We start from the raw sequence: 27474 nt of genomic DNA, 5'->3' as shown, positions 1-27474 counted from the left end.
TCCTTTAGTTTCATTATTTATTTATTTATTTATTTGTTTATTTATTTGAATCAATGGTGATACCATTGTTATCTCTCAGGGTGAATTATGAGAAATTATCTCATTATTCATTTATTTTTTTGTTAAAATATATGATTAAAACTCAATGATCTCTTCAGTTTTGAGCAATCTTGTAGGAGTCACTTATAAAACATCATCTGCTTGTGTCATTTTTATTCATTTAATTATGAAAATCTGTCATTATTTATTCAGTGATCACTGGAGTTTTCAGCCTCCTTATGCGAGTCACTCACGCCAGACCATCACATCATCTAATACTACACTTACTTACTTAACTGTAATATTAGGAAATTAAATAATAAGCCATCATTTAATTAACGTATTTAAAATAAAGATGATGTTATGGACCATAAGTCCCTTTTTGGGAGTGAGATTTTGGGAGTTGATGATGTAACAACATCTCATTACTTGATTATTTATCCATTTCAATAGATCATTACATGAGCTGTAGCTTTACGACTTTGGTGCCATCCTGTCAGAGTTAATGTAAAACGCCAACTAATTAATAATCAATTTAATTTTTAAATAAGTCATCATTCCAGGAAGAGGTCAGTGTGACTTCTCCATGAGGGATTTAAGTATGAACCACCATGTCATTATTCAATTATTTCTCATTATATATTAATTATTGAAATCGATGAACATGTTGTCCTTCATGACTGGAGGCTGGCCATTCCTCCCTGGAAGATAATCGTGAGACATTATTTAATTATCTAAGTATTAATTCCTTGGCAATCACTGGAGTTTGGTTTCCATCTTATGAAAGTTAACTATGCAGGACTATCTAATTATTGACTTATTGTATTAGGTAAAGCATGATGGTGCCATCTGTTATGGTTTTGGCTGCTGTGCGATTGACACAGCAGGAGATTGGTACCAGAACTAGTTCCCAGAGGATGAGGGACACTGGCTTATCCAGTGAGTATTGTACTGATTACATAATAATAGAGTTTTATCGATCGAATGATTAAATGCTTTAAACAACTCTATTGTTTCACATCATCAGTTCCTGAGAGTTTGTAAAATAACTGACCCACGTAAGGACACAATCGACACCAATTTTCAAACTTGAATAATTTAATAATCTCATGATTGGAGAATATTAGCGAATAAACTCTGTCTTGCTGATAACATGACCCACCACCAACTCTAAATAACCCTAAATAACCATATTAGAAATTGGGGCATAGGACTTAATAGGGAATTATCAATGGAGGAATCACAAACGACAGAAAGAAATATAAGACAGTGCTCCATATCCTTAGACATCATCCAAATGCAAATCAAAACACCTCCGAGAAACCATGTGATTAAGCTGTTAAAAAGATAAGAGAATGAAGAGAAGTTTGTTTTCTTTTCTGTAAATAGAAAAGGATTATGGTAGAGGTGATTAATGGTATTGTTTCCATCCTGGAAATGAGAAAAAAAGAAGCATAGAAAATAGGTTTGAATAATCATCAATGTACTTGAGTGGCATAATGATGCTTTCGTTTTCTCTGGCGTGCTACCTCTGCCAGCAAGGGAAACAGGACCACGACTCTTCTTCAAGCAGTTTCTTCAGGAACCTTGTACATCAGCTTCTGCTCCTCCCAGACCCAGCAAGCCCTTAAATATGTGCTCAATGCCCAATCAGCTCATGCCTCCTGGTGATCCTTGGTAGGCCACAGAAGGAGGAAGCACACCAGATCCATCAAGCACTTCCAAATAAGGCTTGTTTACAGCTAAGCTCGGACTTACCTGGCATCCAGCCAGGCACCACCTAGGGGCTGGGGATTGCACAGTTTTCATGCATAAATTACTATAGGCATGTTGTAGCTTGAGAGACTTGGAAAATGTGATGTATAACTCAAAAGAAAGAGCCCTGCTTTGATTTTGTGAGAAAACCAGTTGGGCTGTAAGGTTGGTATACTAATTTTAGCATGTGGGAGTTGCACTAGAATGTGACAGAATGTTGGATCATAAATGTTGCCTGGCAACCCTGCTAGCATTCTGTATCATGGGTCAAAGATCAGAGAGCAGATTCAATAAAGTATTATCTTGGGTCATTACATTCTCCAAGATAACTGTCTCCTAAATCTTTTAATGACAGCATGGTATTCGCCTCACCAAGTCTTAGGACAAATCTCTGGAGGTTTGCCTATAGCTTTTACTAGTTACCCAACTCAAGATTACCTAATATCAGATAATATATTCTGTGGAGAAACAGATCAAAGACTTCTGTTTATGAATGTTCTCTCTCCTAAGAAGTAAAACTATGGATTAAAAGATAATAAGACCCACAATTATTGATCAAAAGGTGAGTTTTACATTGTTAACTTCCTTCAGGAAGGTGACAATCCATTTGTTAGAGTAGACTTAGGGATTATTGGATTGCAGTCGATCTCTTTTGAGGCAGCTGTCCAAAATTAAATATGTGATATCTTCTAAAGCCCTGCATACACAATGACCTTTCAGCATTTACACATTTTACTACTAAACTCTGAGATTAAATAAGGGATGAACCGCGGAGTTTCACACAATCTTGTGGGTCTCAAGTGACGGACAACTTGTGTTGAGTATGGCAAACCATTTTATGCACTCATTATGTTATTATTCAGTCCTTAATATAGGAAATCAGTGGATTATGTTTCCACGATGTGGCAGTCAAGTATTTCATATTCAAATCTGCCATTTTCTACCCCAGGAATTGGGGGAGTCTGGATCCACCTTGTTGGTGTTAATTCTGTCTTGTGATTTCATTATTTATTTATGTAAATCAACAGTGATATCATTTTGCTACATCTCTAGTGGTGAATTATAAGAAATTATCTCATTATTTATTCATTATTTTTGTTCAGATCTATGATTACAAACTCAATTATCTCTTCAGTTTTCAGCAACCTTGTAGGAATCATGTATAAAACACCATCGACTTGTTTAATTTTTTTTCATTGAATTATGAAAATCTGTCATTATTTAATATTCAGTGATCACTGCAGTTTGAGCCTCCTTATGGGAGTCAATTATGCTAGACTATCACATCAACTAATACTACACTTACTCATTTAAATGTAAAATTAGGAAATTAAATAATAATTCATCATTTAATAGACATATTTATTGACTGAAAGAAACATAAGACAGGGAACAAAGGAGACCTGCCTATCCATGCGGAACAACCAGCAATTTACACATGCTTGGTCTCTGACCCACCTCCAGTCCTCTGCTGGTGTCCCAAGCCCCTCCCAAAGATCTGTTTATCTCTGTGGGTCCACTCTGAGTTCCAGCCAGCAAGATCCTTGACCCCCAAAGCAGGGCCTCTGCTAAAGAAAGAGGCCTCAGCTGGAGAGCCTCAGTTTCCAGTGAGATCAGACTATTCTGCAAAACCTTCCCATGTTTCAGCTCTGACTTTTCCTCTTCTGCCAACCATTGGCAAGAGGTAATGCTAGGCCCAATTGGGACGGCCTGTCCCCTACATCCTCTCTGCCCCCCCACCCCGAACTCCCTGGGATGGCCCTTGATTCTGCTGCTCCTGTGTCTTGTCCTCAATAAGCACACACTTGGAGCTCTGATACACCCCCACCCATCCCCACCATGAGTCTGCTGCTCCCTACCCAGTGCCCTACTCTTCCCATTGTCTCTCCATCGCTCTGGTTGAGCACTGGGAAAGAGGGTGAAGCCAACGGTCTACCCTATTTAGGAGACTTCTCGGAGCAACTCTGAACAAAGGAGACCTGCCTATCCACACGGGACCACCTGCAATTTCCACCTGCTTGTTCTCTGAATCCACCTCCAGTCCTCTGTTGGAGTCCCGGGCCCCTCCCAGAGATCTGCCTATCTCTGCTGGTCCTCTCTGAGTTCCAGCCAGCAAGAACCTTGACCCCCAAAGCAGGGCCACTGCTAAAGGAAGAGGCCTCAGCTGGAGAGGGCCAGTTTCCAGTGAGATCAGAATATCCTGCAGAAACTTTCCAAGTTTCAGCTCAGCTTTTGACCTCTTCTGCCAGCCATTGGCTAGAGCCTTTGGTTAGTAGCATCTTCTACTGGATACTCATCCCAGACCCCATCCCTGGGTCTCTGTCTGTGGAGAGATCTCTTACAGAGCTTGGACAACAAAGAGCTACAGATATTGAATCTCTGACCTACAAAAATCCAACAGAGAAGTACCATAGAGACAGGGGGAGAACCCACCAACACCTACTGGAAGAAGTTATGGGAAGACAGCAATACAAGAAAACACCTAACAACAGAAAAACAAGCATGACACCACCAGAATCTAGGGAATCTACACCAATTAGAATGGAACACAACAACAAAGCAGAGGAAGCAGAAGGGAACGACTTAAAAATTACCATCATAAAAATGATAGAGGCCCTCAAAGAAAATGTGAGAAAATCCCTTAATAAATGGAGGGAAAAACAAACAAAAAAGTGGAAGAACTGAACAAATATCTTAAGGAAAGTACAGAAAGCCAAGAAAAACAATTAAGGGGTGAAGAAAACGGTTCAAGACTTGAAAACTGAAATAGAGAAAATAAAGGTAACACAAACTGAATGAATGCTGGAAATAGAAAAATTGGGCAAAAAATTGGGAACTACAGACACAAGCATAACCAACAGAATTCAAGAGATGAAAGAGAGAATCTCAGGCGCAGATGATAAACTAGAAGAAATAGATTCATCGACCAAAGATACTCAGACATCCAACAAATCCTTAATACGACACATCCAGGAAATGTGGGACACCGTGAAAAGACCAAACCTAAAATTAATAGGAATAGAGGAAGGTAAGGAAGCCCAGCTCAAAGGTACAAAAAACATATTTAAAAAAATCATCAAGGAAAAATTTCACAATCTGAAGAAGGACATGCACATGAATGTACAAGAAGAATATGGAACACCAAATAGGCTGGACCAAAGAAAAAAGACCCCTCGACATATAATAATCAAAACACCTAGCATACAGAATTAAGAAAGAATATTAAGAGCAGCGAAGGAAAAAGGCCAGGTAACATATAAAGTCAGACCTATCAAAATTACACCTTCTTCTCCAAGGAAACCCTCCAGGCTAGAAGGTCCTGGATAGATGTTCTAAAAGTATTAAGAGAACACAAATGCCAGCCCAGGCTACCATATCCAGCAAAACTCTCAATCAATATAGATGGAGAAAACAAGATATTTAATGATAAAACCAGATTTTCCCAATACGTATCTACAGAAATTATTGGAAGGAAAACTCCAACCCAAGGAAGGATATTATACCCACAAAAATTTAGGCAAACAGATAATCCAACTTCACCAGAAACCAAGGGTAAAGCAGAACTAGTATCTTCACAATATCACTGCCAACAACAAACCAAAATCAAACAAGCATCAACAATCAATGGTCCTTACTCACTCTCAACATTAATAGTCTTAACTCACTTATAAAAAGACACAGGCTAACAGAATGGATACAAAAAAAGAATCCATCCTTCTGCTACATACAAGAAACACATCTAAGCTTCAAAAATAGACATTACTTTAGGGTAAAGGGTTGTGAAAAGAGCTTCCAATCAAATGGAAATAAGAAGCAAGCAGGCATAGCTATCCTAATATCTAACTAGTTAGACTTCAAACCAAAATTAATCAAAAGAGATGAAGATGGTCATTTCATATTCATCGCAAGAGAAACCCATCAACACATAGAATCAGTTCTGAACATCTATACCCCCAATAAAAAGTCACCCAAATTCGTAAAAGACACACTACTAAAACTCAAAGCTCATATAAAACCTAACGCACTTGTAGTGGGAGACTTCAATACACCACTCTCAAGACTAGACAGGACCACAAATCAGAAAATCAACAAAGAAACAAAAGTACTAACAGAAGTTATGTCTCAACTGGGGTTAACAGACATGTATGGAATATTCCATCCAAAGACAAAAAGAATATAACCTTTTCTGTGCTCCTCATGGAACCGTCTCTAAAACTGACCACATACTAGGTGGCATAACAAACCTCAACAGATACAAGAGAATAGGAATAGTCCCCTGTATCTTATCAGACCACCATGCTTTAATATTGGAATTCAATGACAACACAAATAGCAGAAAACCTGCAAACTCATGGAAAGTGAACAATGTGCAATTCACCATTCCTGGGTCAAAGAAGAAATAAAGAAAGAAATAACGAACTTTCAATATTCAACGAGAATTAGAACACAACATACCCGAACTTATGGGAAACTTTGAAAGCATTGCTACGAGGGAAGTTCATTGCACTAAGTGCCCATATGAAGAAAACAAGAATAGTCACATAAGAGAATTAACAGGTCAAATGAAAGAGAGAAGCGACCTCACCCCATAGGAGTAGATGCCAGGAAATAATCAACTTGAGGGCTGAAATCAACAAAATAGAAACCAGGAAAACAATACAAAAAATCAATGCAATAAAGAGTTGGTTTTTTGAGAAAATCAACAAGATAGACAAACCTATATCCAAATTAACAAAAAAAGAACAGGTAGAACATGCAAATTAACAAAATCCGAAATGAAAAGGGGAACATAACAACAGACACAGAGGAAATCCAGACAATTTTCAGGTCATACTTTGAAAATCTGTATTCCACAAAAATTGAAAATTCAAAGGAAATGGACAAATTTCTGGATAACTATCACTTACCAAAATTAAATCAAGAACAGACAAACAACTTAAATAGACCTACAACCTGCAATGAAATAGAAGCAGTCATTGAAAGCCTTCCAACCAAAAAAAGTCCAGGGCCAGATGGATTCAGTGCAGAATTCTACCAGACATTCAAGGAAGAACTAAACCACTACTCCTCAAAGTGTTCCACATGATAGAAACAGAATGATCAATGCCAAACTCTTTTTATAAGGCCACAATAACCTGGGTACCCAAGCCTTACAAAGACACAACTAACAAAGAAAACTACAGACCAATATCCTGATGAACATAGATTCAAAAATACTCAATAAAATACTGGCAAACCGAATTCAAGAATACATCAGAGAAATCATCCACCATGACCAAGTTGGCTTCATTCCTGAAATGCAGGGATGATTTAATATATGAAAATCTATCAACGTTATCCACAATATAAACAAACAGAAAAAGAAAAACCATATGATTATCTCCCTAGATGTGGAAAAAGCCTTCGACAAAATTCAACACCCTTTCATGATAACGGTCTTGCAGATGTCAGGGATAACTGGAACATACCTAAATATAATAAGAAGCAATATACAGCAAACAAACTGACAACATCAAACTGAATGGAGAGAAACTTAAGACAATTCCTCTAAAATCAGGAATAAAACAAGGCTGCCCTCTCTCTCCATATCTTTTCGATATCGTACTAGAAGTTCTAGCTAATGCTATAAGACAACAAAAAGGAGATCAAGGGGATCCAAATTGGAAAGGAAGAAGTCATACTGTCTCTATTTGCAGATGATATGATAGTTTACATAAGCGACCCAATAAACTCCACCAGGAAAAACCTACAGCTGATAAACACCTTCAGGAAACTAGCAGGATACAAGATAAACTCAAAAAAATCAGTAGCCCTACTTTTTTCAGACAACAAAAAGACAGAGAAAGAAATCAGCAAAACATCACACTTTACAATAGCCACAAGCAACATAAAGTATCTTCTTGTAAAGCTTACCAAATAAGTAAAAGCCCTACATAATAATTACTTTGTGGCTCTAAAGAAAGAAATTAAAGAAGATCCAAGAAAATGGAAAGATCTCCCATACTCTTGGATAGGTAGGATAAACATAGTAACAATGGCAATCGCCAAAAGCAATCTACAGATTCAATGCAATCCCCGTTAAAATCCCACCATAATTCTTCACTGAACTTGAAAGGATAATAATCAACTTTATATGGAAAAACAAAAGACCCAGGATAGCCAAAACAACGCTATACAATAAAGAACTTCAGGAGCCATCACCATTCCTGACTTTAAGCTCTACTACAGAGTTATACTTCTGAAAACAGCCTGGTATTGGCATAAAAATAGACAGGTAGACCAGTGGAATCGAATTGAAAATCCTGATATTAATCCATGCACCTATGAACACCTGCTTTTCGACAAAACAGCTAAAATTATACAATGGGGCAAGGACAGCATCTTCAACAAATGGTTCTGGCACAATTGGATGAGGGTGTGTAGAAGACTGCATATAGACCCATGTCTGTCGCCATGGAAAAAACTCAAGTCCAAATGGATCAAAGACCTCAACATCAATCTAGCCACATTGAACCTCTTAGAAGAGAAAGTAGGAGGTACCCTTGAACAAATTGGTATAGGAGACTGCTTCCTGAACATAACTCCAGGGGCACAGACACTGTGAGCAACTAATTAATCAATGGGACCTCTTCAAACTTAGAAGCTTCTGTAAGGCAAAGGACACAGTTGACAAGATTTAAACGGCAGCCCACTGACTGGGAAAAGATTTTCACTAATCCTATATCCGACAAAGGGCTGATCTCCAAAATATACAAAGAACTCAAGAAACTAGTCAACAAAACACCAAATAACCCTATTAAAAATGGGGTACAGAACTGAAGAAACAATTCTCAATGGAGGAAATCAAAAAGGCTGAAAGACACTTAAGAAAATGCTCCACATCCTTAGCTATCAGGGGAAATGCAAATCAAAACAACTTTGAGATACCATCTTACCCCTGCCAGAATGGCTAAAATTAGAAACACCAGTGATGACATATGTTGGAGAGGATGTGGAGAAAGTGGAACACTCCTCCACTGCTGGTAGGAGTGCAAACTCATACAGCCATTTTGGAGATCGGTATTGCGGTTCCTCAGGAAAATGGGAATTAATTTACCACAGGACCCAGCCATCCCCCTCTTAGGCATATACCCAAATGATCCACATTCATGCTACAAAGACATCTGTTCAACTATGTTCTTAGCAGCACTATTTGTAATAGCAAGAAGCTGAAGCAACCCAGATGCCCCTCAATTGAAGAATGGTTAATGAAGGTGTGGCACATCTACACAATGGAATACTACTGTGCAGAAAAAAATAATGGTATCTTGAAATTCGCAGGCAAGTGGATGGCACTTGAAGAAACCATCCTGGATGAGGAAACCCAGACAGGAAAATAGGAAAATATTATGTACTCACTCATTTATGGATTTTAGACCTAGATCAAAGGATCACCAGCCTATGATTCACACCACCAGAGGAACTACGATACAAGGTGTATTCTAAGAGATTCATATAAAGTCCCCTCACAGAACTGGGAAGGGATAAGTCCCCCTGAGCTCAGGGGAAGTGGGGGGGGCTGTAAATGGAGTGAAAAGTAGGAGAATACGAGTGGGAGGACAGGAAAATATGTGCGACTAGGAAGATTGAGCCCTTTTAGGAATAGAAGAAAGGAGATAGGGAGAGAGAGAGGACATAAAATAGGAAGCCAATATTGGTTTGAGGATAAAACTGAACACAAAGAAATGTCTAGAGAACTACAAGACTGCCACCCACTAACAGTTTGTGTTTTCTTTGAAAGGCTACCATAAATGGCCTTCCCGGATATAGAGATCAACAACTAACTTATCCATGGAGCCCTCATCTAATACCTGTTGGAAACAGGAGCAAACACCCATACATAAACACTGGAGTCGAACCTAGAACTCATATGCAGATGGAGAGGAGAAGACCAGACTGCAGAAACACATAGAGACAGCTTAACTGAACAAGGAGGAGTTAATGGGCCACCAGGCTGATAGCTGGGAAGCCAGCATGGGACTGAATCAGGCCCCCCTAAATACAGGTCTCAGCCAGAAGGACTGAGCAGTGTAAGGGACCTCAGACAGTGGAGCCAGGATGCATCCCTGGTGCACAAAGGGACGTTGAGAACACATCCCCCAATTGAGGGATAACTGCCTTAACCTTGAGACAGGAGAGAAGCCCTAGTCCCTACTTCAAATGTCCTGTCAGATCTACATCATCCCAACTGGATGGCATTCCCCTACATATGGAATTGGGGTGGGGGGATTGGAGAGGAGTGTGGTTAGGGTGCATGTGAGAGAGCAGAGAGTGTTAAAGGCAGGGAGGGAGTTAGGGGAGAGGGAACTGGGATCGATATGTAAAATAATTAATTAAATAAAAATGATCATTATTACAAATATATCCAACAATTTTTCTTAAATAATTTAGTACAAATTATTTAGTACAAATTCAATTTTAATTGGAATTTTTGGGTTTAATGGATTGTCTTAAATATAGTGTATTTAATTTTTTTAATTGAAACTTTAAAGGAATTTCAAATTTAAAAAGCATTGTGCAGTGAATTGACTTGGCGCAAACCCTATTAAAAAGGCATTTCAAATTAAATAAGGAAGTCTCTTGCACTCTAAACACGTATTTTCTAGTGCCTCTCACACCCTGCATTTATAGAGAACAGAATATGTACTTTGGTTATCATGAATTAACATTTACTTTTAGTTATCCAGCAGGTGGGAGCCATAACACGCCTAAACACAGAAATCATACTGCAAATGTCGTCTTTGTTCAGACACCAAGTTTGTTTTAGTTTCTTCACTAAACTCTATAAATAAAGGAAATAAAACCTTCAAAAATAAGAAAAGAAAAGAAATTTACTGAAATCAAAGAAAAATATGTTATATGTGTGTGTCTGTAATGTAATTGCAGGTTTTCAGGGCAATAATGGCATTTGTCTGTAGATTGGACGTCAACTTTGTGCGATCTATTTTGGTCTGCAACTAGTGAAACATGGGAATCATCAAATTCTAATTTCCTCAGGAAACTCATTGTGGAAAAAGACTCATGTCTTCCAAATGAGAATGTCTGTATTAAAGAAACATTGACTTTTATCTGACCACATTTTAGGGAAAACAGGAACTGAGAATTGGCAGGTTTTTAAATATGGGGAACATTCACTATTTGGCTTCCTTAGATTATTTAGTTTTGCATATATTTGCCTTCTTTCAATGTCTGTTTGGACCCCCTTGGATGATTTTTAAACATATATTTTCCCTTTATTCCAAATTAGTCAAACAAAATAAATATGATTTAAAAATTTATTATTTTGTAATTTTCCTTTTTGTATTAATTATTCTCTTCTTTTTAAGAATAGTGTTACTGTGACTCCCTGCATGGCCCAGAATGCACCAATATAGATGGAAGTTTCTTCCTAGGACATCAGAGAGGGGATCTGTCGATATTGACTACAGAGTGCATGGTCTCTAGATAACTTGATTTAATTAATTGGCTTACTGAGTATAAGTGACTGACCCTCACCAGTTTGGGTAACCAGCACACAGGCTCTGGTGGTCACCTCCAGCAACAGAAAAAAAAATTTCTTATCCAATATATCATTTTTGCCTTAAATTTCACTGATTTCCAAATATGAGAAATTATCTTCCCACCATTGAGTCTGTTTTAACTCCTCAAAGATCCTGGGAAAAATACTGCCTTATCCTGCAAATGTTGAAACCCAGGTTGACAGAAATAAATGGATTTTGAGTATTGTTAACTGTAATTCCTCATCCCAGCATTCTAATGTCTCACTATGTGAAGCTGAAGCCACCTTAACCAGGCATGGTGGCAGAGGCCTGTAATCATGGTTCTTAGATAGTGGAGGTGGGTGTTTCAGGATTACAAAGTCATCCAAGAAAAATGGTTCATGGGGTATAGTGAAAGAGCAAGAACAAAGATTGACTATGCTTGGTTCCTGGACACTGTACATAATCTTCCCAAAGCTCTAGCAATTCAGCGCCTTGTCACCAGCAATTGTTACCTAAGCTAATTTCCACCCATCTTTCTTATTCTTGTTAATGTTTCCTGACTAAGGTAGCCCAGATTATTTTGTGTCCAGATGCATAGAGCTCAGAGAGAAAAATTCACTGAAATTGGAATAATTAGCCACAAGCTAGGTTGAGCTCCCCTGATTGCATATGAAATACCACATGTTCAGTCCTCAAAACATATATACATAACCAAGAGAAGTGAACTCTATTGATTTTAATTTCAGGTTGTGTGCATACATATTCACAAGTGCTTAACAAGTAAGGAATTTAAAGGGAAGAACATGGGAAGGGATGGAGAAAAGGCAGGAAGGAGTAAATTGGTGACATAATTTTTTAAATAAAAGTTATGAGAATATATTTTAAATATTGAAGATGATGAGAAATATAGCTTAGCACTCAAGAGCACTAGGTGTTATTACAAAGGTCACAAGTACCATTACCAGAAACCATAGCAGATAGCCATCTTCTGGTAACTTGACTTCCAAGCGAGATGGTACCCTATACCAGCCTTTGCACATACTGTGCCCAGGTGGCTGGAGGAAAACAGCAATATACATTAAATAAACCAAAGTAAAAATGGAATTCTCTACAGTGGTGTCACAGCCCCTGCCATAGACATCAGGGTAAACCTAGTTAAGATGATGTTCTGGTCCTGCATGGAAGCAACCATGATGTTCCTGTGAGGTATCATGCTCAGAGATTAATATAAGTCATATTCTGAGATTAAAATTGCTCAAAAGGACGGCTTGTCTAAGAACACATCAGGGACAGATATGTGAATTTTCCCTTGATGTTTTCTGTATTTTTGTCTTCTACTCTTTGTAAGTGTGAGATTCATAGACTCTGATAGTCCTTAAAATATATTGAGACAACTTTATACTGTAGGTTGTAACTTCTGATCTAAAAGATAGATTTTCCTCTTTAAGTCTTCATCTGTCTCAGTGGCTGCACTTGCATTCTGTTGTCCCTATTTAAACTGTTTGATGTAGGTGCTGGGGCCTGTACGAGACTTAAGGTGATATCATACATAGGTTGGAAAATCTCTTCTATATTGACTTTTTCTTGTACATATTTGCAATTTGATCTTTAGGCATGATCCCCACCCTGCTCCCAAATAAATCACACACTGGGGCTTATTCTTATTTGTGAATACCTGCCCTTCCCCTTAACTTGGCTTGTTTCCTGCTAGCTTTTCTCTATCTTTAAATTATCCCGTCTATCTTTAGCCTCTGGGATTTTTCCATTCCTTAATTCTGTGCATCTTACTTTCACTCTTGCTCTATTTTAGACTATCTGGATGTGCTCTGCTTTTCATCTCCCCTGCTGATTTCTCATATTATTCTCCTCTGCCTTCCAAAATTGCCTATCATTTCTTCTGCCTTGATATTGTTCAGACAGCATTTTATTCCGAACTTCCCAGTGCTCCAGACATGCAAATTACCACACCTTAATAGAGCTAAACAAACTCCACAGTAAAGAATTCAAGGCATGTTTCCCATCATCATTTAATATATGTTCCATGGCATAAATGAACTAATATATCTTAAAATAAATTTCCCACAACATCACCTCTTAGTGATTAGCCAGAGTTTTAGTACACAGTACTTAAAGGTACTTGGTTTATTAATAATTTAAATATGTGGAGTGAATTCTTCCTGGGAAGACATATTAAGGCTATAGCAGTTGTATCTCTACAATTACAGGACATGGTTCTGAGACAGCACTGTTTTGTTGACTCGGGTGTCTCTGGTTCTTAGCTGTATGTTTCCCAGGGTCAATGAAATTATTTACCTCTTAATTGCAAATTAACCCCATACATTAATGGGCTGTACCACCTCTGCATTTTCAAATTACAATTTTGAGTCCTGTAGTCAATTATCCATTGCAGTTACTACAAAAGGGAATTCTGGTGGAGAATGTCTCCTGCATTCAATTCCAAATAGGAAGACTACTTCTTGTGTACACTACAGGGGGAATGGTAGGCAATCAGCAGCTGGATTTTCCATGATGGAAAAGGTCCAGAATATGGCAGGGTTAGTAACTTCACTGATACCCCAGAGATTGGGATTGTGGTTCTGGGTCGTGAAGGCCCTGTGGATTTTGTTCACAATGTTCTTGAGTTGCACTGTATTCCTCTTGTGCATTATTGTCTGATTAGCCTCCCTTCAACATTTGTATACATCCTTTAATAACCAAATCCATTGGTTCACATTAACGAGGGACTTGCTCTTGAATGTGGCACAATTCTGCAACCAATGTGGGATATATCTGGGATAAATCTCTACTTCACATGGAAGACGGGTTTTGAAACATGCTATCTTGTACTTTCTGCTCACCATGTCCTTTCTCTCATGTCTCAGGAAGATCTGTTAACTGAAGGAACGATTATTCTAGAGCCAGGGTTCTGCCTTGATTCCACTGGTGAAGAATTCTAAAGTTGTGTTGTGCACTTTTCTTTTTGGGCTCTGATGTGGGTTGAATGCTTGAAATCCCCACAACCCTCCTCATGGTAATATATTATCGGCTGGTCCTAGAAGGGAAAGAGTGGCTTGGGAAGGTGTGTGAGATTCCCAATGTTCCCAGATTGAGAGTTGCAGCAGCTGATGCTGAGACCAGGGAGCTGTTCCTCCCCAACTGGGGTGGGAACCGGCAGCCAGAAACTGGTTGAACTTGCTTCTTGCCTGGCACTATGTGTCCTATATCTGCTTGTCCTTTTTATTCCTTGAAATTCCACTGGACCTGTCAGCAGCCTTTGATCTCATCACATTGTGAAATTTGCCGGTTCATAATGTCATAGCAGAGCATCTGGAGCCAGATTGTCGTGAGAATATGCCTGATATTGACATTCCTTTGAATTGCTGATACCTGTTGTTCTTGGGTTGTCATCATGGAAGACATATGTGCCAAATTCAAAGAGCCCTCATGTATCTAGGTATGTTCCAGAAGTTCTTGCACTTTTAATATTGAACATTTACATTCAGGATTTATCTGGAGTTAATTACTCGAGCTTGTAACTGGTATCTAATGTGTTCAGTAGTAATCCATTACTAAAGTGTTTTGTAGAATATAACTGATGTCATAAAACATTACCATATCTTAGGAGACATTAAGTCACACAAAGCAGAGTTTAGCTAATTTAGATCTCCATCCCGAATAGCCCAGATTTATTTGACCTATATACTAACCACACCTGTTAGAAATTGATCTCAAGATGTTAATGTTTGTTCATCAGGATTAGCAGCATTTAAGCTGCATGTCCATAATGAAAGAGAAAATCCCGATTTTAAAACCAGTGAAATGTAAACAGAACATAAAAGAACAGTCCTCTAAATTGCTGTTCAAGGTTCATGACTGGGTCTAACCAAACAATAAATCCTGGTGTAAATTATAGTTTTATTTATTCTAGAAGAGTTTATCTCCAGCTTTTTGAAAAACGGATTTGAGGAAAGGTAAGGTATGTTGATTGAAGTCCTTGAACTCTATCTGTAGCATAACCGAAATTGCTCTCATTATCATCTTAACAAAACAACCACAATTCTTGGATTGGCAAGTCCATAGTACCCCAGAGTTGTAAAATTACCAGTCCATGCCACTTCAGGCTATGTTCATACCCAAAAAAAATAAATAAAATAAAAAATGACTTGCATATGGAGCCTGCTTCTCCCTTTAGACCATAATAGGAGTAATGTGCACTGCATACACTTCAGGGAAAAACACTCTAGGCAATGGTGAGATTACAACTTGTAGTTTAATGCAGTCAGATGCATGGGTCTCAATCAAAAGAAGGGCATGATGGTGCAGTTTAAGAGGATTTCTGTGTTATTTTTCCACATGTATTCAGTACTTCCATGTGAATGAAAACACAGAATTGGTGTGTGTACAGTGTAGGGAGGGAAGCTTGAACTACTAATGTTCAGTTTCCAATTAGGGTGGTCTCCTGTATAGATGTTTAGAATCAGGAAACACAGATATTTATGACTCATAACAGTAAAAATTATAGTTATGTGGTAGTAGTGAAAACAATACAATAGTTGTGATGTCGCCAGAAGGGGAAGAACTAACATATTACAATGACATATCATTAGGAAACTTGGGAACCACAAGTTTAGATTAGTAGTCCTAGGGCCCAGGCTTGCCTCACACTATTTAAATAAGGAGTTGTTTGTAATTTTATATAGCTGCTTATTCCTGGGAAGGCAGTTTTTCATCCAGGCAGGACATTGATTATTTCTGTGAAAAGAAGAAATACCACAGTGAATCTGTTTCTTCCAATTCTGCAGTATTTATGGTGGACTTACCCATGAAGAGGGACCTCTGTATGAAGGGAATTCACTGACTAACTATAAACAGTGGTGGACACAGAAGAAAAAGGAAGGGGGTAAGAAGGATTTTTGATTCCCTGCTTTTATGGTATCTGACATTAGCACTGAGAACTGAGAAAATCACTTTTTTCATGCCAGAGATTTTACAGTTGACTAAATATCAAATTGTGTAAATACACCTCATTTCTTTTACAATCAGTTCTCCAGTTCAAGGAATTCTTGGCTCTTTCCAGTCATGGTTATAATGAATAATGCCTTAATGATCATTGTTTGAGAAGGGAACAACCTTTGGGTTTATGAATAAGGGTGGTATAGCTGGGCATTGACATAGATAGACTCTCAGTTTTCCGAAGAATGATGATACTTATGTCCCATAAAGGCTGTATTAAATTGCACTTTTACAAGTGTGTCCCTTCCTTTCCAGCATGAGCTGTCCTTTACATGTTTAATATTTGCCATTCTCAAAGTTCTAAGAAGGGAATCAAAAAGTAGTTTTGATTTGGAGTTCTCTGGTGGCTAATGGTATCAAACATTCCTTTAAGTGTTTCTCAGCTGCTTGACATATACCTGCTGAGAAATCTTGGCTCATACCTCATTTTTTTATTTGGATTATTTAGATTTTCAAATGTAGGCAGAGGTGTTTTCGTTCTACCTGCAGCTCTCCAATAAACACACTGAGGCTTATATTAATTATAAATGCTGAACCAATAGCTCTGCCTTATTCTACTAACTAGCTCTTACAACTTAAATTAACCCATTTCTATTAGTTGTTTGTGCTGCCCAAGGTTTGTGACCATTAGCCTATTCATCTTCTCTTCCTTCCTTTCTGTCTGGTTCATGACTTCACTGTCTCCACCCTTTTCCCTGAATTATCCTAGTTTGATCCAGCCACCCAACTCCGCATGCCCTGCTATAGTATTTTGAGCTCGATGTTAATGGCTGAGAGTAAAACAAATTCATATTATACAGAAGAGATTTTCCACAGCACACAACATCTAGATATTTTTTTTTAGTTTTTATATCTTTTCATTTAGCCTCTATGGTATGTGGAGTTGTTACAATATCTAACCCCATTTCTTAAGCTGACCCTTTGCCTGATTGACAGTGTCCTCGGAACTACACAATCATTGCAGTTTCATGGGGTCCCATTTATTAATTGATTTCTTCTATTCAGAATGCTGTCCCTTGTGCCAGTGTATTAAAAGGCTTTTACACACTTGGTCTTGTTTCTGTTTCAGTGTGTCTGATTTCTGTTGGAGACTTTGACATACTGGGCTTGGAGTGTTGTACAGGGAGGGATCTATATGAATCTATTTCAATTTTTCATGGAAAAATTTAGTTTCACTGGTTTACCATTTGTTGAAGTTGCTGTGTTTTTTTCCTCCCATTTTGTATTTGCAGGAATCTCCTAATCAGAAATCAAGTGTCCACCTGTGTTTTGTTTGATGCCGGGGCTTTTAATTCATTCCATTGTGGCACTTGTCTGTTTTCCTGCAAGTGCCATGCTATCTCTTTTACTGTTGAGTTGTTTTACCTAACTTTTTTTTTTATTCATATGAAGTTAAAAACTCTACTTTCTCAGTCTTTGATGAAGTATGTTGTAATTTTTATGGGTATTGTGATGGATCTGTGTTACATTGTTGTTAGAGGGATGGCCTTTTGACTGGGTTAATGATATTGATCATGAGTATTGGGAAATCTTTCCATCTGCTCATATGATCTTCAAACTCTTTCTTTCTACTTAAAGGTTTTTAAGCATACAATGTCTCACTTGTTTGTTAAGAATTACTGTAAACATATGTTATATTACTTGAGTATGTTGTGATGAGTGCTGATTTCTTTACTTCTTCCTCAGTTGTTTGCTGTTTTTATGGTAGAAAAACTACTGGTTCTTTGCTTGTTTGGTTGGTTTCTTGTTACTCCTATTACCCAGTCACTTTATTGAAAGTGTTTATCACCTGTTCTTCCCCTTGCAGAGTTTTTAATATCAATTATGTGTACCTACAGGAAACAATAGTTCAATATCTTCCTTTCAAAATTATACTCCATTGATATCTTTCAGTTGATTTATTGATCTAACTAGTACTTCAAGTACAATGTTGAGTAGGTATACAGTTGACACCCTTGTCTTGTTTTTCCAGGTTTTATCAGATGTAATTTGTGTTTCTCTCTGTTATATTTTATATTGTCTATAGGCTTGCTGTAAATATTATCCATTATGTAAATATATGCATCTCATATCTCTAATCTATCTAAGATTTTTATGATGTTTGATTTTGTCAAAGGCATTTTCATCATGTAATGGGATGATTAAAAAAATCAGGTTTTCACTTCAGTTAACACACCTTAGTGCAGAAGAACAAACACTACCAACCCTACTTCTGACAGACAGCTTATATCCAAAATATACAGAGAACTCAAGTAACCAGTCGCCAAAAAACCAAATAAACCAAAAAGTTGAATAAAAAAAAAATCTGAGGAGAGAATTCTCAATAGAGGAATCCAAAATGGCTGGAAAGAAACTTAAGAAAGTGCTCACAATCCTTAGTTATAAGGGAAATGAAATCAAAACAACTCTGAGATATCTTACTCCAGCCAGAATGGCTAAAATTAAAAACACCAATGACAACTTATGCTGGAGAGAGATGTGGCAAAAGGGGAACACTCCTCCACTGCATGTGAGAATGCAAACATGTACAACCATTTTGTCGAGCAGTGTTGCAGTTCCTCAGGAAAATGGGAATCACTCTACCACATTACCTAACAATGCCGCTCTTAGGAATATAGCCAAATAATCCCCATCCATGAAATGAAGACATGTGTTCACCTATATTCAGAGCAGCATTATTTGTAATAACAAGAACATTGAAGTAACCTAAATGACCTTCAGCTGTAGAATGGATAAAGAAGATGGGGCACATTTCCACAAAGGAATACTATGCTGCAAACACACACACACACACACACACACACACACACACACACACACACTGGAATCTTGAAATCCACAGGCAAATGGATTGAACTTGGAGAAACCATCCTGAATGAGGTTACCCAGTCAGAAAAAGGGAGCATGGTATGTACTTTCACTCATATATGGGTTTTAGACCTAGTGCAAAGGATAACCAGTGTACAATTCATTATGGCAGAGAAACTAGGATACAAGAAGTATTCCTAGAGGGTCATATAAAGTCTCTCACAGTATAGGAAATGGACAAGATCTCCTGAGCATATGGGGTGTTGGAAGGGACAACTAATAGAGAAGGACCTACGAGAAACAGAAGAAGAGGAGAGAAAAGCACGTGGGAAGATTGCATCAGGGAAGGAATAAACGAGAGAAAGAGGAGAGAGTGAGAAAAAGAGAGAGAGAGAGACAGAATGAGAGACACAGAGAGAAACCATAAAAGAGGGAGCCATTATAGGTTTAAAGAGAAAACAGAACCTAGAGAAATGTCCAGAGATCTAAAAGTCTGACCCCAACTAAGAGTTTGAGGAACAGTGGAAAGGCTACGATAAATGGCCTTCCTGATAATGAGATTGATGAGTAACTTATTCACCATAATAGAGTCCTCATATAGTAGCTGATGAAAACAAAGGAAACAGCCACAAGTAAACACTTAGCATAACTGGAATCCAGATGCAGAGAGAGAGGACAAGACCAGCCTGCAGTAACACATCTATCTGAACAAAGAGGAGGTAATGAGCCAACAAACTGATATCTGGGAATCCATCATAGGACTGAATCGGATCCACTAAACATGAGTCTAACAATGCCTGGACAGTCTAAGCAAACATGGAGAGTGAAACCCGGATGTATCTCTGGTGTACACAAGACTTTCAGATCACATCTTCCATGAAGGGGGATACCCCTAACATAGATACAGGAGAAAAATCATAGTCCCTACAACACATATGACACTGCTCAAAATCCTTAGTCAGTGAGCCCAATGCTAATATAAACAATGCAGAGAAACCATGAGACCAAGCTCCTCTAAAGGTCAGAGAATGAAGAGGAGCTTATTTTATTTTCAATTAAGAGAAAAAGTTATTATTTCATTGAGTATGTAATGACGGTGCCATCCGTCATTTGGTTGCTGAGTGATTGACACAGCAGGAGTTCGTACCAGAAGCAGTGCCCAGAGAATGAGGGACATTGCGTTCTCCAGTGATTACTGATTACATAATAGTAGATTTTTAACAATCGAATGATTACACGATTTAAAAAAAAACTGTATTAATTTGCATCATCAGTTTCTGAGAGGTTGCAACAGAACTGACCCATCAAGGACACAGTGATCACCGATTTTAAAAATGGAATAACAGAATAATCTCCTGATCAGGGGAGATTCTCACCTAATGAACTCTGTCGGGCTGGATTACAGGACACGCCACCAATGACAAATAAATCTAAATAAACATTTTAGAAATCACGGTACTGGACTTAATAGAGAACTGTCAATGGAGGAATCCAAAATGAATGAAAGAAACATAAGACACTGCTCAAAATCCTTAGTCATCTTCCAAATGCAAATCCCACAACGCTGAGAAACCATGGGATCAAGCTCCTTGAAAGGTCAGAAAATGAAGAGGAGATTTTATTATTTTCAAAAAGAGAAAATGTTTATTGTAGGGGCAACTAATTGTATTGTTTCCATTCTAGAAATTAGGGAAAATTGAAGCATAGAAAACAGGATTAAAATACTCATCATTGTACTTTAATGGCCCTGCTTTTGATTTTGTGAGAAATTCAGTGAGGCTGTAAAGTTACTTCATCGGTGGTATACTCCTTTTAGCATGTGGGAGGGGCACTAGAATGTGACAGAATGTTGGTTCATAAATGTTTCCTGCAACCCTGCTTGCATTCTGTTTCCTGGTATCATGGGCCAACGACCAGAGAGCAGCTGCGAGAAAGTGTTATCATGGGACCTTACAGTCTCCCAAGATAACTATCTCTTTAACTTTCAATGACAGCATTTGATTCGCCTAACCAAGTCAGAGCCAAATCTCTGGAAGTTTGCCCCTACAGCTTTTACTGATTACCAAATCCAAGATTACCCAAACGGCAGAGGAACATCCTCTGTGGGAGAAACAGTTCAAAGTCTTCTGTTTATGAATTCTCTCTCTCCCTAAGAAGTAATGCTATGGAAACAAAGATAAAAAGACTCACAATTATTCACCAAAAGGTGGGTTTGCCATTTTTAACTTCCTTCAGGATGGTGGTAATCCATTTGTTATAGTAGACATAGAGATTATTGGATTGCAGTCCTTCTCTTTTGAGGCAGCCATCCAACATTAAATATGTGGTATCTTCTAAAAACCTGCATACACAATGACATTTGAGGATTTAAACATTTGACTACTCTGACCTGCGATAAAATAAGGGTTGAACCTGGGAGTTTCCCTCAAACACGTGGCAGTCAGTGAGAGTCAATTGTGTCGAGTATGGCAGACCATTTCATCCTCTGACTTTGTTGTTCTTTGATTATTAAAATAGGACATTAGATAATCCCTGATCAGTGGATTCCACGATGTGGGAAGCAATTATTATGGACCATCTAAATTTCAATTTCTAGTTAAAGTATTTAAATTAATCACGAAATCATCATTCACGAGCCTGGTTTGGAGCCACCTTAGGAAGTGGATGATGTTGCATGAACTGATTGTTCGATTATTTAATTATATAAAGCAATGATTATATCATCCATGACACCTGGAATCTCTTGCCACAGATCATCTAATTACATAATTAAAGTATGTAAATTGACAATCCATGTTAATACCCCAGATAATGTAAATATTTGTATAGTTATGTAAACCAAAAATCCTCCATTCCACAAAGAGTCCTGTAAACCTTCGTCCTGTGGAGATAATGTGCAATTTCTTTACATTTTATGATACATTCTTTCACTTGAGGATGATGACATCCTTCATGACTGGAGTCTGGCCATGCTTCCCTGCCAGTAAAATGCTCCATCACCTAGTTATTGTGAAGGTTAACTATTACTGACTTATTTAATTCTTCCAATTGTGTAAACGACAGACTATGCCATCACCGATTACGATTACGGTGTAAACATCTGTCACGGACAAGGTTAGGGGAAAGTTGTAGATATGGGGCCGAGCATTTTGAGAATGATCTATGTATGTCCCAGAGTAAACAGGGGATGCTGGACGATAGAGTCCAGAAGATTCCAGGGGCCCTTCGAGAAGTAAAAGGACTTCACCCAGGCCGGCATGGTGGTCTGGGTGTTGACTACCCTGCTCTTCCTCCAAATCTTCACATCGGTTATCATCTACCATGAGAAGAAGTAGTGGCACTACTAGGTCGGCACCATCTCTGAGACCTCACAGAAGGATGACGACCCAGAAAAAGGAAGAGAATCTCTCTCTCAGATATGCTGGTTATGCCCCTTCAGTCTGGATCCAACTTGTTGGTGTTAAATTTTCTCTTGTGTTTTTCCTTCCTTCCTTCCTTCCTCCCTCCTTCCTTCCTTCCTTCATTTCTTCCTTCCTTTTTTTCTTTCTTTATTTATTTAAATCAATGTTGTTATCTGTCTAGGGGGAGATATTATCTCTTTATTCATTCAGTTTTTTGTACATATCTATGATTAAGAACTCAATGACTCTGCGGTATTGAGCAATCAGTTAGGCTTCATGCATAAAACACCTTCAACTTGCTTAATGTTTATTCATTTAATTATGAAGATCTGTCATTATGTATTCAGTGATCACTGGAATTTTGAGCCTCATTAGGGGATACCATCTTGCCAGACCATCACATCATCTAATACTACACATAATTCCTTAAATGTTAAACTAGGAAATTAAATGATAACTCATCATTTAATTAATAAATTTAAAATACAGGTAGTGTTATGGACCATAAGCCCCATTTTGGAGTCAGATTTTGGGAGTTGCTGTAACATCATCTCATTACTTCATCACTGAGCTATATAAATAGATCTTTACATCAGTGATAGGCTTAGGACTTTGGTGCAATTTCGTCAGTGTTAATATAAAATGCCCACTAATGAATTATCCATTTAATTTTTTAAAATCATCATTTTTCCTGGAACAGATCAGTCTGACTACTACACGTGGGATTTATGTATGCACCAACATGTCAATATTCAACCATTTTTCATTGGATAATAATTATTGAATTCGATGAAGACGTTGTTCTTCTTGACTGGGATCTGGCCATTCCTCCATGGGAGTTAATCGCGTGGCATTATTTAATTATCTAAGTACTACTTCCTTGACAATCACTGGAGATTGGACCACCCTATGAAATTTAAGTGTGCAGGACTATCCAATTTTTAACTTATTTGATTGCATATGTAATGACGGTGTCATCCGTCATTTGTTTGCTGAGTAATGGACACAGCAGGAGTTCGGTACAAGAAATAGTGCCCAGAGAATGAGCTGACAATGCGTTCTCCAGTGATTACTGATTACATAATAGTAGATTTTTCAAAATCGATGATTGCACGAATTAGAAATAAAAAACTGTATTATTTCACATCATCGGTTTCTGAGAGGTTGCAGAAGAACTGAACCATCAAGGACACAGTGATCACCGATTTTAAAAATGGAACAAAAGAATAATCTCCTGATCTGGGGAGTCTCACCTAATGAACTCTGTCGGGCTGATTACATGATACACCACCAACGACTAATAACTCCTAAATAAACATTTTGGAAATCAGGGGTACTGGACTTAATAGAGAACTGTCAATGGAGGAATCCAAAATGACTGAAAGAAACATAAGACACTGCTCAAAATCCTTAGTCATCTTCTCAAAGAAAATCGCAAAAACGCTGAGAAACCATGGCATCAAGCTCCTCTAAAGGTCAGAGAATGAAGAGGAGATTTTATTATTTTCAAAAAAAGAGAAAATGTTTATTGTAGGGGCAACTAATTGTATTGTTTCCATTCTAGAAATTAGAAAATTGAAGCATAGAAAACAGGATTAAAATACTCATCATTGTACTTTAATGGCATAATGATGCTTACGTTTTCATGCTTATGTCACTATAGGCAGGTTGTAGCTTGAGAGAACTGTAAATATGTATAACTCAAAAGAGAGAGCCCTGCTTTGATTTTGTGAGAAATTCAGTGAGGCTGTAAAGTTACTTCATCGGTGGTATACTCCTTTTAGCATGTGGGAGGGGCACTAGAATGTGACAGAATGTTTTTACATAAATGTTTCCTGGCAACCCTGCTTGCATTCTGTTTCCTGGTATCATGGGCCAACGACCAGAGAGCAGCTTCGAGAAAGTGTTATCATGGGACCTTACACTCTCCCAAGATAACTATCTCTTTAACTTTCAATGACAGCATTTGATTCGACTAACCAAGTCAGAGCCAAATCTCTGGAAGTTTGCCTACAGCTTTTACTGATTTCCAAATCCAAGATTACCTAAACGTCAGAGAACATCGTCTGTGGAGAAACAGTTCAAAGTCTTCTGTTTATGAATTCTCTCTCTCCCCTAAGAAGTAATGCTATGGAAACAAAGATAAAAAGACTCACAATTATTCACCAAAAGGTGGGTTTGCCATTTTTAACTTCCTTCAGGATGGTGGTAATCCATTTGTTAGAGTACACATAGGGATTATTGGATTGCAGTCCATCTCTTTTGAGGCAGCCATCCAACATTAAATATGTGGCATCTTCTAAAAACCTGCATACACAATGACATTTGAGGATTTAAACATTTGACTACTCTGACCTGCGATTAAATAAGGGTTGAACCTGGGAGTTTCCTCAAACACGTGGCAGTCAGTGAGAGTCAATTGTGTCGAGTATGGCAGACCATTTCATCCTCTGACTTTGTTGTTCTTGGATTATTAAAATAGGACATTAGATAATCCCTGATCAGTGGATTCCACGATGTGGGAAGCAATTATTATGGACCATCTAAATTTCAATTTCTTAGTTAAAGTATTTAAATTAATCACGACATCATCATTCACGAGCCTGGTTTGGAGCCACCTTAGGGAAGTGGATGATGTTGCATGAACTGATTGTTCGAGTATTTAATTATATAAAGCAATGATTATATCATCCATGACACCTGGAATCTGGTGCCACAGATCATCTAATTACATAATTAAAGTATGTAAATTGGCAAGCCATGTTAATACCCCAGATAATGTAAATATTTGTATAGTTATGTAAACCAAAAATCCTCCATTCCACAAAGAGTCCTGTAAACCTTCCTCCTGTGGAGATAATGTGCAATTTCTTTACATATTATGATACATTCTTTCACTCGAGGATGATGACATCCTTCATGACTGGAGTCTGGCCATGCTTCCCTGCCAGTAAAATGCTCCATCACCTAGTTATTGTGAAGGTTACCTATTACTGACTTATTTAATTCTTCCAATTGTGTAAACGACAGACTATGCCATCACCGATGACGATTACTGTGTAAACATCTGTCACGGACAAGGTTCAGGAAAGTTGTAGATATGGGGCCGAGCATTTTGAGAATGATCTATGTATGTCCCAGAGTAAAAGGGATGCTGGACGACAGAGTCCAGAAGATTCCACGGGCCCTTCGAGAAGTAAAGGACTTCACCCAGGCCGGAATGGTGGTCTGGGTGTTGACTACCTGCTCTTCCTCCAAATCTTCACATCGGTTGTCATCTACCATGAGAAGAAGTAGTGGCACTACTAGGTCGGCACCATCTCTGAGACCTCACAGAAGGATGACGACCCAGAACAAGGAAGAGAATCTCTCTCTTAGATATGCTGGTTATGCCCCTTCAGTCTGGATCCAACTTGTTGGTGTTAAATTTTCTCTTGTGTTTCCTTCCTTCCTTCCTTCCTTCATTTCTTCCTTCCTTTTTTTCTTTCTTTATTTATTTAAATCAATGTTATCTGTCTAGGGGAGATATTATCTCTTTATTCATTCAGTTTTTGTACATATCTATGATTAAGAACTCAATGACTCTGCGGTATTGAGCAATCAGTTAGGCTTCATGCATAAAACACCTTCAACTTGCTTAATGTTTATTCATTTAATTATGAAGATCTGTCATTATGTATTCAGTGATCACTGGAATTTTGAGCCTCATTAGGGGATACCATCTTGCCAGACCATCACATCATCTAATACTACACATAATTCCTTAAATGTTAAACTAGGAAATTAAATGATAACTCATCATTTAATTAATAAATTTAAAATACAGGTAGTGTTATGGACCATAAGCCCCATTTGGAATCAGATTTTGGGAGTTGCTGTAACATCATCTCATTACTTCATCACTGAGCTATATAAATAGATCTTTACATCAGTGATAGGCTTAGGACTTTGGTGCAATTTCGTCAGTGTTAATATAAAATGCCCACTAATGAATTATCCATTTAATTTTTTAAAATCATCATTTTTCCTGGAACAGATCAGTCTGACCACTCCATGTGGGATTTATGTATGCACCAACATGTCAATATTCAACCATTTTTCATTGGATAATAATTATTGAATTCGATGAAGACGTTGTTCTTCTTGACTGGGATCTGGCCATTCCTCCATGGGAGTTAATCGCGTGGCATTATTTAATTATCTAAGTACTACTTCCTTGACAATCACTGGAGATTGGTCCACCCTATGAAATTTAAGTGTGCAGGACTATCCAATTTTTAACTTATTTGATTGCATATGTAATGACGGTTGTCATCCGTCATTTGTTTGCTGAGTGATGGACACAGCAGGAGTTCGGGACAAGAAGTAGTGCCCAGAGAATGAGCGACAATGCGTTCTCCAGTGATTACTGATTACATAATAGTAGATTTTTAACAATCGAATGATTGCACGAATTAGAAATAAAAAACTGTATTATTCACATCATCGGTTTCCGAGAGGTTGCAGAAGAACTGAACCATCAAGGACACAGTGATCACCGATTTTAAAAATGGAATAACAGAATAATCTCCTGATCTGGGAGTCTCACCTAATGAACTCTGTCGGGATGATTACATGACACACCAACAACGACAAATAACTCTAAATAAACATTTTAGAAATCAGGGTACTGGTCTTAATAGAGAAATGTCAATGGAGGAATACAAAATGACTGAAAGAAACATAAGACAATGCTCAAAATCCTTAGTCATCTTCTCAAAGAAAATCGCAACAACGCTGAGAAACCATGGGATCAAGCTCCTCTAAAGGTCAGAGAATGAAGAGGAGCTTCTTTATTTTCAAAAAGAGAAAACGTTTATGGTAGAGGCGATTAATTGTATTGTTACCATTCTTGAAAATAGAAAATTGAAACATAGAAAACAGGATTAAAATACTCA

This window comes from Phodopus roborovskii, unplaced genomic scaffold (genome assembly GCF_943737965.1).
Source record: "Phodopus roborovskii unplaced genomic scaffold, PHOROB, whole genome shotgun sequence".
Taxonomy (NCBI): Eukaryota; Metazoa; Chordata; class Mammalia; order Rodentia; family Cricetidae; genus Phodopus; species Phodopus roborovskii.
This window is presented reverse-complemented; position numbering follows the sequence as displayed.